The sequence below is a fragment of the Sceloporus occidentalis genome, unplaced genomic scaffold, assembly GCF_023333645.1.
Source record: "Sceloporus occidentalis isolate IW3139 unplaced genomic scaffold, rSceOcc1.0.p SCAF_231, whole genome shotgun sequence".
Lineage (NCBI taxonomy): Eukaryota > Metazoa > Chordata > Lepidosauria > Squamata > Phrynosomatidae > Sceloporus > Sceloporus occidentalis.
The window spans coordinates 1,183,943-1,198,755 of record NW_028317211.1 but is presented as its reverse complement, the minus strand read 5'-3'; positions in this window follow the sequence as shown (position 1 = coordinate 1,198,755).

Here is a 14,813-nt window from a genome sequence, read left to right as displayed (position 1 = left end):
TGTCTATATATTAATGCAAATGTGTCCTTTATATAGACCCCCCTCACTTTATATCAGCCCTATTATTACTCCATATAACCCCTCCTGTGACTCCATATAACCCCTCCTGTGACTCCATATAACCCCTCCTGTGACCCCATATGACGCTTGCTATAAGTACACTGTGAGAATAGAAAGGGCAGGTTTAGGATGGACGCTCCCCATGCATTGAAGGTCCCCATGCCGGGGTCCCGGTATTTATACTGAGTACTGATTGGCTACTGGCTGGCTCACGGCCTCCTGCAGCTTACACATAGTGGCAGATAGGAAGCATGCCAGATATTACCCCATCTCACCATGTCGGCTGTGGTCCAGGACGCGTGGAAGCCCTGCAGATGCTCTCACAAAGACCAGAGCTGTGGGGCTCACTCGGCTAGGAGCCTGCGGATTAGAACAAGGATGGTTTCCGGAAGGGATTGGATGAAAGACGGGGACACCAAGCCTTACTGACCTAGGACCGCTAGTCGAATGGAGGCCTTCTAAACCAGTATGTAAACCAGTAACACCAGTATGCTGCTACAAAGTGTTTCACATCTACATCTAATTCTCTGTTTGGTCACCGGGAGTTGGAAAAAGAACGGAAGGAGGTTCAATAACGGGAATTCCACGGAACGTACACGGAAGAAATATTAAACCAACATTCAGCATCATCCATTGTACCTCCCAATGAACCCAGCCACCCAACCCAGTAACTGCACCCGGCCACCAAAACCCCAACCCAGTAACTGCACCCGGCCACCAAAACCCCAACCCAGTAACTGCACCCGGCCACCAAAACCCCAACCCAGTAACTGCAACCGGCCACCAAAACCCCAACCCAGTAACTGCAACCGGCCACCAAAACCCCAACCCAGTAACTGCACCCGGCCACCAAAACCCCAACCCAGTAACTGCACCCGGCCACCAAAACCCCAACCCAGTAACTGCACCCGGCCACCAAACCCCAACCCAGTAACTGCACCCGGCCACCAAAACCCCAACCCAGTAACTGCACCCGGCCACCAAAACCCCAACCCAGTAACTGCACCCGGCCACCAAAACCCCAACCCAGTAACTGCAACCGGCCACCAAAACCCCAACCCAGTAACTGCACCCGGCCACCAAAACCCCAACCCAGTAACTGCACCCGGCCACCAAACCCCAACCCAGTAACTGCACCCGGCCACCAAAACCCCAACCCAGTAACTGCACCCGGCCACCAAAACCCCAACCCAGTAACTGCACCCGGCCACCAAACCCCAACCCAGTAACTGCACCCGGCCACCAAACCCCAACCCAGTAACTGCACCCGGCCACCAAACCCCAACCCAGTAACTGCACCCGGCCACCAAAACCCCAACCCAGTAACTGCACCCGGCCACCAAAACCCCAACCCAGTAACTGCACCCGGCCACCAAAACCCCAACCCAGTAACTGCACCCGGCCACCAAAACCCCAACCCAGTAACTGCACCCGGCCACCAAAACCCCAACCCAGTAACTGCACCCGGCCACCAAACCCCAACCCAGTAACTGCACCCGGCCACCAAAACCCCAACCCAGTAACTGCACCCGGCCACCAAAACCCCAACCCAGTAACTGCACCCGGCCACCAAAACCCCAACCCAGTAACTGCACCCGGCCACTGTTACAGGGTCACCGTACCCAAGGCTGGGTCCCCCTGTTTGAGGGCTGAGGAATCACCAGTCAGTCCCTCATACGGATCGCACTCAGCTATCCACGGATCATCCAGACCACCATTCGTAGCAAAACAAGAAGAACTCTCTTTATTACAAACACACAGAACTTTATACAATCTCAATGCAATGTGTACCAAACCCAACCCCCAATCCCATCACTCACATCCCATCACAAATCCCATCAGAATACAGGGGATGTATCAGGTGAGGGGATTACAGAATACAATGGGTTCCCCACCTGTGTTATCCCCCCTGTAGTGCGGGTGCCGTCTGGGCAGACAGGGCTGTGTTGGCTGATTAAGAGCCTGGAGCTGCAGCCACATTCAGTCTCTGGGCCGGTTACACAATAAACACAATATAATATATTACCGGGTCACGGGATACGGAACCGGACACAAAAGTGCTCCATGACCCGGCTAAACTTCATATGACACATGAGCCAGCTAGCCTGGCCCTGTCACAGATCTCCCCCTTGACCAACGGTCCGGCAGACCAGGCAGATCCACACGGGTCTGCTGCAGGCTGTCCGAGTGGACAAAGTTCAAAAGGTGCAGGCCTTAGTTCATGGCGCCCTTTGTCAGAAGCATCCAGAGAAGGTGGGCCAGGGCCCTGGTTGCCCAAAAAGATAGTCAGTAGTCCTCTGTGAATTGGAGGGCGGTCCCAGCTCAGCCGGGGACACATGGCTTTCCCCCTCACCAGGGTAACAGGGGCACCTGGAGACTCTTGCTCCCTAGTCTTGGGAACTGAGTCTGGGGCAGCTGCCAGGCCAGGGCGGTTGCATGGAAGAAAAGCCCTGCTGATCGGGCCGGGGGCACTCGGGGAACCAGGGAAACACGTAGAGGTAGTAAGAGGGGCCTCTACCGGGACACTGGAGTGACCTAGGGGACACTCTGGGACAGGAACGGGTGCCCTTACGGGGTTATTGGGCGAGCTAAGCAGCTCTGCGGGGTACTCAGGGGACCCAGGGGAATACTCCGGGGCAGGGACAGGTGCCAATACTGGACCACCGGGAGGGTTAAGCAGACCCTCGATCTTCCTCTCTGGGACAGGTGCCTCTGCCTGGGCACGGAGAGAGTCAGAGGAACACTCTGGGACAGTGACCTGGGCTTCTACCAGGACACTTGGGGAACCAGGGATCACTTCGGAGACTAGACCAGGTGCCTGTATTAGGTCACCGGAAGGACCTAGGAAAGTACACAGCCCCTTCAGCGTCCTTACTAGTTCAGGAGCCGGTACCTCTCTCAGGTCACAGGTACTCTCAGGGGCGCACGCAGAACCAAACAGCTCTGCGGTAATCTCAGGGAGACAAGGGGGATAACATAGGGATAGGGACCTGGGCTTCTCCCAGGATACTCAGGGAATCGGAGAACACTTCGGAGAACACAGGGATAGGAACCAGGGCCTGCGCCAGGCTACTGAAAGGAACCAGGGAACTCAGCAGCCCCTCTGGCGCCCTCGCTAGGTCGGGGAACGGTGCCTCTACCGGGTCACCGGGGACTTCATAGGGAACCTCTGGGGCAGTGACCCGGGCTTCTTCCAGGACACTCGGGAAATCAGGGGGACAGTCTGGGGCACTGGCTTCTACGGGCATAGCTAGGGGTTTGGTGAGGGGGATTGTGCCACTTACTCGGGCGGTGGGGACAGTCATCTCTTCTGCTGGGGTAGAGCAGCCAGGGTTGTTGGTGGGGACTTGGGTCGGAGCTTTTGGCTTCCTCCTCCGCTTCTTCTTGCTGGCGAGGAACTCGGTTCTTCTCGCCAGGACAGGGGCAATGGAGTAGATGAAGAGGACCTCGGTCCCACTCCCGCAAGTTGTAGTATCATGCTCCCAGTCTCCTTGTAACTCCTGGAGCTCCACTCTCCGCAGCAATTCTTTATAGTCCCTCTCGAGCTGCCATTCCTCTTGGACCAGGCAATCCATAACAGCCTCCAGCTCGGGGGGAATAGCCAAATTGGAAGGCATCATATATCAGTCCTGGGTCGACGGGGCTATACAGCATCAGAGGGTCGCTGTGGTCTTCACCTGCTAACTGCTGGGAGAATCCCTGGTAGCGGCTCTGGAGGTCGAGCTCTGCATATATGAGACCCCTCAATTCGTCTTCCCACTCCGGCAACGGGTTCTCCCCCAGGAGTGGAACTCGTATATCCCACATTATCCAGTATTGTGCCCAGTACGTTTCAAAGTGGGGATGGGAGAAATCATCCCTCCAGTCTGCAGGCGCAGACTCTAACTGCCATTGCTGGTGTTCCAGCTCACACACCTCGGCTGTAACCCGGTCTGTCTCACCCTCTGGTTCTCGGAAGGATTGGATATCCTGGTGCAATATTTTGGTGTTCTGTTCCCCTAGTCTGGGAGATACAGACCCACTCTGGCTCAGTTCCTGGTGACACATTTTAATCACCGCCGTCACTTGCTCCGATGTAGCCCCTCCTGGGTACAGGGATAGGTGCCATAGAATGTTCTTTTGTAGAGCACTCAGTCCGAGGCTCTCCTCTGGGGCATCCTGGTGCCGGTCCATCTCTCTGCAGTCCGCAATCAGAGTAGCCTTTCCTTTGCTACAAACCTCCAGGAGCTCTCTTGGTGTCTCTCGTCTGCAATCCCAGTTGGTGGTTTGGATTACACCCAAGTCGTGGGATTCTTCCCACCGCTGCCACCAATGTTACAGGGTCACCGTACCCAAGGCTGGGTACCCCTGTTTGAGGGCTGAGGAATCACCAGTCAGTCCCTCATACGGATCGCACTCAGCTATCCCCGGATCATCCAGACCACCATTCGTAGCAAACCAAGAAGAACTCTCTTTATTACAAACACACAGAACTTATATACAATCTCAATGCAATGTGTACCGAACCCAACCCCCAATCCCATCAGCCACATCCCATCACAAATCCCATCAGTATACAGGGGATGTATCAGGTGAGGGGATTACAGAATACAATGGGTTCCCCCACCTGTGTTATCCCCCCTGTAGTGCGGGTGCCGTCTGGGCAGACAGGGCTGTGTTTGCTGATTAAGAGCCCCAGCCAGATTATAGGATCGTCTCCTTGAAGGCTGGAGCTGAAGCCACATCAGTCTCTGGGCTGGTTACACAATAAACACAATATAATATATTACCGGGTCACGGTATACAGAACCGGACACAAAAGTGCTCCGTGACCCGGCTAAACTTCATATGACACATGAGCCAGCTAGCCTGGCCCTGTCACAGCCACCAAAACCCCAACCCAGTAACTGCACCCGGCCACCAAAACCCCAACCCAGTAACTGCACCCGGCCACCAAAACCCCAACCCAGTAACTGCACCCGGCCACCAAACCCCAACCCAGTAACTGCACCCGGCCACCAAAACCCCAACCCAGTAACTGCACCCGGCCACCAAACCCCAACCTAGTAACTGCACCAGGCCACCAAACCCCAACCCAGTAACTGCACCCGGCCACCAAACCCCAACCCAGTAACTGTACCCGGCCACCAAACACCAACCCAGTAACTGCACCCGGCCACCAAACACCAACCCAGTAACTGCACCCGGCCACCAAACACCAACCCAGTAACTGCACCCGGCCACCAAACACCAACCCAGTAACTGCACCCGGCCACCAAACCCCAACCCAGTAACTGCACCCGGCCACCAAACCCCAACCCAGTAACTGCACCCGGCCACCAAACCCCAACCCAGTAACTGCACCCGGCCACCAAACCCCAACCCAGTAACTGCACCCGGCCACCAAACCCCAACCCAGTAACCGCACCCGGCCACCAAACCCCAACCCAGTAACTGCACCCGGCCACCAAACCCCAACCCAGTAACTGCACCCGGCCACCAAACCCCAACCCAGTAACTGCACCCAGCCACCAAATCTCGACCCAGCCAACATACTCCGACCAAGCAACTTCACCCAGCCAAACCCCAACTCAGCAATCGCACTAAACCAAACCTCAACCCAGCAACTGCCCCCAGCAACTAAACCCAGCCACAAAACCTCAACCCAGCAACCGCACTCAGCCACCAAACCCCAACCAAGCAACTGGACCCAGCCAAACCTCAACCCAGCAGCTTACCCCAACAGCTGAACCAGCCACCAAACCTCAACCCAGTCACTAAAATCCAACCCAGCAACTGAATTCAGCCGCCAAACCCCAACCCAGCCTAAAAACCTAACCACTAAACATCAACTGAACCCATCTACCCAACCCAACCAAGTTCCTGGCAATATATCACTGGGCTAGTACCCACTCTGTAGCGAATAGGCCCATCTGTCACTGAACAATTCTGCAGCAAAGTTCAAAACATCACGTTTATCGGCTGCTGTCAGACATTCTTGGTGTCCACAATCCTGTGGTCTCACCTGGAAATAAAGCTACACAAGGACTGACGCTCCCACAGCTCCCAGTACACAGAGCTCCCTGCTCCCACAGCTCCCAGTACACAGAGCTCCCTGCTCCCACAGCTCCCAGTACACAGAGCTCCCTGCTCCCACAGCTCCCAGTACACAGAGCTCCCTGCTCCCACAGCTCCCAGTACACAGAGCTCCCTGCTCCCACAGCTCCCAGTACACAGAGCTCCCTGCTCCCACAGCTCCCAGTACACAGAGCTCCCTGCTCCCACAGCTCCCAGTACACAGAGCTCCCTGCTCCCACAGCTCCCAGTACACAGAGCTCCCTGCTCCCACAGCTCCCAGTACACAGAGCTCCCTGCTCCCACAGCTCCCAGTACACAGAGCTCCCTGCTCCCAGTACACAGAGCTCCCTGCTCCCACAGCTCCCAGTACACAGAGCTCCCTGCTCCCACAGCTCCCAGTACACAGAGCTCCCTGCTCCCACAGCTCCCAGTACACAGAGCTCCCTGCTCCCACAGCTCCCAGTACACAGAGCTCCCTGCTTCCACAGCTCCCAGTACACAGAGCTCCCTGCTCCCAGTACACAGAGCTCCCTGCTACCACAGCTCCCAGTACACAGAGCTCCCTGCTCCCAGTACACAGAGCTCCCTGCTCCCAGTACACAGAGCTCCCTGCTCCCACAGCTCCCAGTACACAGAGCTCCCTGCTCCCAGTACACAGAGCTCCCTGCTTCCACAGCTCCCAGTACACAGAGCTCCCTGCTCCCAGTACACAGAGCTCCCTGCTCCCAGTACACAGAGCTCCCTGCTCCCAGTACACAGAGCTCCCTGCTACCACAGCTCCCAGTACACAGAGCTCCCTGCTCCCAGTACACAGAGCTCCCTGCTCCCAGTACACAGAGCTCCCTGCTCCCAGTACACAGAGCTCCCTGCTCCCAGTACACAGAGCTCCCTGCTACCACAGCTCCCAGTACACAGAGCTCCCTGCTCCCAGTACACAGAGCTCCCTGCTCCCAGTACACAGAGCTCCCTGCTACCACAGCTCCCAGTACACAGAGCTCCCTGCTCCCAGTAAATTGGGGAATTCAAACCATGTGCAGAAGCCACCTTCCATTACGCAGGAAGTCACCCTCCTTTACGCAGGAAGTCACCCTTGTACTTCTGCAAACACATGTTATATGAAGTGTACACAAAAAGGAAGTTGGAAGGGATCACAGCCTGTACATATGCACATGGTAGGGGGTCACCCTACATGTTACACACAACACATAAGGACTGAGACCAGTAACAGAACACCGGGAGTACAGTTTGCATTAACCATAACAATACAAGACGTAAACAATACAGGAACCGGCCCCCGATAAACAAAATCCTTAACAACAAACAATAGACAGTGCTGTCCTATACACCGATCAGCCATTACATCCTGCGCAGGTGAAGTGAATAACACGCATGATCTTGTTATCATGGCAGTGTGGGGGGGGTATATAACACAGCAAGGGAACACTTCGTCCTCACGCGAGCATCAGAACCGGACCGCGGAGCGACAGAAGAAGGCGGCTGGTCTGATGGATTGCGTTTTCTTTTGCATCACGTGGAGGGCCGGGTGCGTCGCTGGGAACACGCGGCACCGGGACGCGTCCATGGGGGCCGCACCTCGCAACTTACAGGACTTAAACGTCTCAGTGCCAGATATCGCAGCTTCAGAGGACTAGCGGAGTCTGCGCCTCGACGGGGGGCCGACGCAATATCAGGCTGATGGCCATAATATTATGGCTGATCGGTGTACATTAAATAACACACAATGCTGCGCTATACAGGGAGCAACCCCAATAACATCATGGGAAGTAACCCCAGCAACATCATAGGAAGTAACCCCAATAATATCTTAGGAAGTAACCTCAATAATATCATGGGAATAACCCCAATATCATAGGAAGTAACCTCAATAATATCATGGGAATAACCCCAATATCATAGGAAGTAACCTCAATAATATCATAGGAGGTAACCCCAATAATATCATGGGAATAACCCCAATATCATAGGAAGTAACCTCAATAATATCATAGGAGGTAACCCCAATAACATCATAGGAAGTAACCTCAATAACATCATAGGAAGTAACCCCAATAATATCATAGGAAGTAACCTCAATAATATCATAGGAAGTAACCTCAATAATATCATAGGAAGTAACCCCAATATCATAGGAAGTAACCCCAATATCATAGGAAGTAACCCCAATAATATCATAGGAAGTAACCTCAATAATATCATAGGAAGTAACCCCAATATCATAGGAAGTAACCTCAATAATATCATAGGAGGTAACCCCAATAACATCATAGGAAGTAACCTCAATAACATCATAGGAAGTAACCCCAATAATATCATGGGAATAACCCCAATATCATAGGAAGTAACCCCAACATCATAGGAAGTAACCCCAATAATATCATGGGAATAACCCCAATATCATAGGAAGTAACCCCAATATCATAGGAAGTAACCCCAATAACATCATAGGAAGTAACCCCAATAATATCATGGGAATAACCCCAATATCATAGGAAGTAACCCCAATATCATAGGAAGTAACCCCAACAACATCATAGGAAGTAACCCCAATAATATCATGGGAATAACCCCAATATCATAGGAAGTAACCCCAATAATATCATAGGAGGTAACCCCAATAATATCATGGGAATAACCCCAATATCATAGGAAGTAACCCCAATAATATCATAGGAAGTAACCTCAATAATATCATAGGAGGTAACCCCAATATCATAGGAAGTAACCTCAATAATATCATAGGAGGTAACCCCAATATCATCATAGGAAGTAACCCCAATAACATCATAGGAAGTAACCCCAATAACATAGGAAGTAACCCCAACAACATCATAGGAAGTAACCTCAATAATATCATAGGAGGTAACCCCAACAACATCATAGGAGGTAACCCCAATAATATCATGGGAATAACCCCAATATCATAGGAAGTAACCCCAATAATATCATAGGAGGTAACCCCAATATCATCATAGGAAGTAACCCCAATATCATAGACACATGGGAAGTCACTTCTAATAATATAATAGAGAGTAACTCCTAATAATATTACAAACAGGAAGTAACTCCTAATAAAATAACAGACAGGAAGTAACTCCTTATATCACAGGAAGTCACTCATTATAATAGCATAGACAGGAAGTAACTTCTAATAATATAATAGACAGGAAGTAGTTCCTAATAATATAATGGACCGGAAGCGTTAATATAATAGGAAGTAACCCCAATAATATTGACACATGGGTAATAACAACAATAGACAGGAAGTAACTCCTAATAATATAATGGACAGGAAGTAGCTCGTAATAATATAGTAGACAGGAAGTAGCTCGTAATAATATCATAGGCAGTAAGTAAAGAGAGAGGAAGCTGTGTGACATCGGGGCCACGTCATAAACGGGGCAAACAGGAATAACCTCGGGCCAAACGTAACAAACTAACCCCCAGGTTAGCTGGAGGGAAGGTAACCTCAGCCTCATGGCAGATACCCCAGTATTAGTCACATAGAAGGCAGTTACCCAGGTATGAGAAAGGCCTGAGGTACTTTTACCCCAGTCTTAAGCAGACATTAGGCATTTTTACCCCAGTGTTAGACAGGCACGAGACACGTTCCACCCTCTATTAAGCAGTCATGAGGCAGTTAACCCAGTGTTGGGTAACCATGAGGCAGTTTCACATGATGTTACCCCAGTGATAGGCAGGCAGTGAAGATGTTGCCCCAGTGACAGGCAGTGAAGATGTTGCCCCAGTGACAGGCAGGCAGTGAAGATGTTGCCCCAGTGACAGGCAGGCAGTGAAGATGTTACCCCAGTGATAGGCAGGCAGTGAAGATGTTACCCCAGTGATAGGCAGGCAGTGAAGAAATTGCCCCAGTGATAGGCAGGCAGTGAAGAAATTGCCCCAGTGACAGGCAGGCAGTAAAGATATTGCCCCAGCGATAGGCAGGCAGTGAAGATGTTGCCCCAGTGATAGGCAGGCAGTGAAGATATATTACCCCAGTGACAGGCAGGCAGTGAAGATATATTACCCCAGTGACAGGCAGGCAGTGAAGATGTTGCCCCAGTGATAGGCAGGTAGTGAAGATGTTGCCCCAGTGATAGGCAGGCAGTGAAGATATATTGCCCCAGTGATAGGCAGGCAGTGAAGATATATTGCCCCAGTGATAGGCAGGCAGTGAAGATATATTACCCCAGTGATAGGCAGGCAGTGAAGATGTTACCCCAGTGATAGGCAGGCAGTGAATTTTATTGCCCTAGGATTAGGCAGTTACCCTTAGTATAGGGCAGGCATGAGGCAGCTTTACCCCCGTGCCGGGTATCTGCGGGTCAGGCAGGCACTCTTTTCTCCCACTCACCGCTCGGCTCCGGGCTCCCCGGGGCCCGTGTCATCGCTCCCGGTGCCGCTGGGCAGGGTCAGGGGGTCGGTGTGGCCCCTGGCCCGGGTTTCTGCCCGTGTCCTCCCCTCGGAGCTGTCCCTGGTGCTGCAGAGGATCCGGATACTCCCACAATGCACCGCGGCAGCTACTGCACTGACGTCACAGCCCGCGACACACCCACATGTAACGGCGCTACGGCTACACAAAATGTGACACTCATTCTACAACATGCATCATATACAGCACAACAATTATACAACACACACTATACAGCATAACACAACATACATCATATACTGCACAGCAATTATACAACACATACCATACAACATACATCATATACTACACAGCAATTATACAACACATACTATACAACATAACACAACATACATCATATACTGCACAGCAATTATACAACACATACCATACAACATACATCATATACTACACAGCAATTATACAACACATACTATACAACATAACACAACATACATCATATACTGCACAGCAGTTATACAACACATACCATACAGCATAACACAACATACATCATATACTGCACAGCAGTTATACAACACATACTATACAACATAACACAACATACATCATATACTGCACAGCAGTTATACAACACATACCATACAACATAACACAACATACATCATATACTACACAGCAATTACACAACACATACTACAGAGCAATTATACAACGCATAACACAAAATACATCATATACTACACAACAAAACACATCATATACTACACAACAAAATACAACATATACTACACAACACACACTATACAACATAACATACATCATATACTACACAACAATAATACAACACACTATACAACATAACACAACATACATCATATACTACACAGCAATTATACAACACATACTATACAACATAACACAACATGCATCATATACTGCACAGCAATTATACAACACATACCATACAACATAACACAACATACATCATATACAGCACAACAATTATACAACACACACTATACAGCATAACACAACATACATCATATACTACACAGCAATTATACAACACATACTATACAACATAACACAACATACATCATATACAGCACAGCAATTATACAACACATACTATACAACATACATCATATACTACACAGCAATTATACAACACATACCATACAACATAACACAACATACATCATATACTACACAGCAATTACACAACACACACTATACAACATACATCATATACTACACAATTATACAACACATACCATACAACACAACATACATCATATGCAGCACAGCAATTATACAACACACACTATACAACATAACACAACATGCATCATATACTACACAGCAATTATACAACACATACCATACAACATAACACAACATACATCATATACTACACAGCAATTACACAACACACACTATACAACATACATCATATACTACACAGCAATTATACAACACACGCTATACAACATAACACAACATACATCATATACTACACAGCAATTATACAACACATACCATACAACATAACACAACATACATCATATGCAGCACAGCAATTACACAACACATACATCATATACTACACAGCAATTATACAACACAACATGCATCATATACTACACAGCAATTATACAACACATACCATACAACATAACACAACATACATCATATACTACACAGCAATTACACAACACACACTATACAACATACATCATATACTACACAGCAATTATACAACACACGCTATACAACATAACACAACATACATCATATACTACACAGCAATTATACAACACATACCATACAACATAACACAACATACATCATATGCAGCACAGCAATTACACAACACATACATCATATACTACACAGCAATTATACAACACAACATGCATCATATACTACACAGCAATTATACAACACATACTATACAACATAACACAACATACATCATATACTACACAGCAATTACACAACACATACTATACAACATAACACAACATACATCATATACTACACAGCAATTATACAACACATACTATACAACATAACACAACATACATCATATACTACACAGCAATTATACAACACATACTATACAACATAACACAACATACATCATATACTACACAGCAATTATACAACACATACCATACAACATAACACAACATACATCATATGCAGCACAGCAATTATACAACACATACTATACAACATAACACAACATACATCATATACAGCACAACAATTATACAACACACTCTATACAACATAAATCATATACAGCACAATTATACAACACATACCATACAACATACATCATATACTACACAACAATTATACAACACATACCATACAACATAACACAACATACATCATATACTACACAGCAATTACACAACACACACTATACAACATACATCATATACTGCACAGCAATTACACAACACATACCATACAACATAACACAACATACATCATATGCAGCACAGCAATTATACAACACATACCATACAGCATAACACAACATACATCATATACTACACAGCAATTATACAACACATACCATACAACATAACACAACATACATCATATGCAGCACAGCAATTATACAACACATACTATACAACATAACACAACATACATCATATACTACACAGCAATTATACAACACATACCATACAACATAACACAACATACATCATATACTACACAGCAATTATACAGCACATACTATACAACATAACACAACATACATCATATACAACACAGCAATTATACAACACATACATCATATACAGCACAACAATTATACAACACACAATACACAACATAAATCATATACAGCACAATTATACAACACATACCATACAACATACATCATATACTACACAGCAATTATACAACACATACCATACAACATAACACAACATACATCATATACTACACAGCAATTATACAACACATACATCATATACAGCACAACAATTATACAACACACAATACACAACATAAATCATATACAGCACAATTATACAACACATACCATACAACATACATCATATACTACACAGCAATTATACAACACATACCATACAACATAACACAACATGCATCATATACTACACAGCAATTATACAACACACACTATACAACATAACACAACATACATCATATACTACACAGCAATTACACAACACATACATCATATACTACACAGCAATTATACAACACAACATGCATCATATACTACACAGCAATTATACAACACATACTATACAACATAACACAACATACATCATATACTACACAGCAATTACACAACACATACTATACAACATAACACAACATACATCATATACTACACAGCAATTATACAACACATACTATACAACATAACACAACATACATCATATACTACACAGCAATTATACAACACATACCATACAACATAACACAACATACATCATATGCAGCACAGCAATTATACAACACATACTATACAACATAACACAACATACATCATATACAGCACAACAATTATACAACACACTCTATACAACATAAATCATATACAGCACAATTATACAACACATACCATACAACATACATCATATACTACACAACAATTATACAACACATACCATACAACATAACACAACATACATCATATACTACACAGCAATTACACAACACACACTATACAACATACATCATATACTGCACAGCAATTACACAACACATACCATACAGCATAACACAACATACATCATATACTACACAGCAATTATACAACACAACATGCATCATATACTACACAGCAATTATACAACACATACTATACAACATAACACAACATACATCATATACTACACAGCAATTACACAACACATACTATACAACATAACACAACATGCATCATATACTACACAGCAATTACACAACACATACCATACAACATAACACAACATACATCATATACTACAGAGCAATTATACAATGCATAACACAAAATACATCATATACTACACAACAAAACACAACATATACTACACAACAATTATACAACACACACTATACAACATAACACAACATACATCATATACTACACAACAATTATACCATATGTCACATCACTAACACTATACAGCACAGCAATTATACAATGTAACACAACACTAACGCTATACAGCAATTACACAATGTGTCCCGGGGCGAGATACGGGGAATAGAGACTGAGACGCCCCGCGGGCCGGATACGGGCCAGATTTGGGTGATC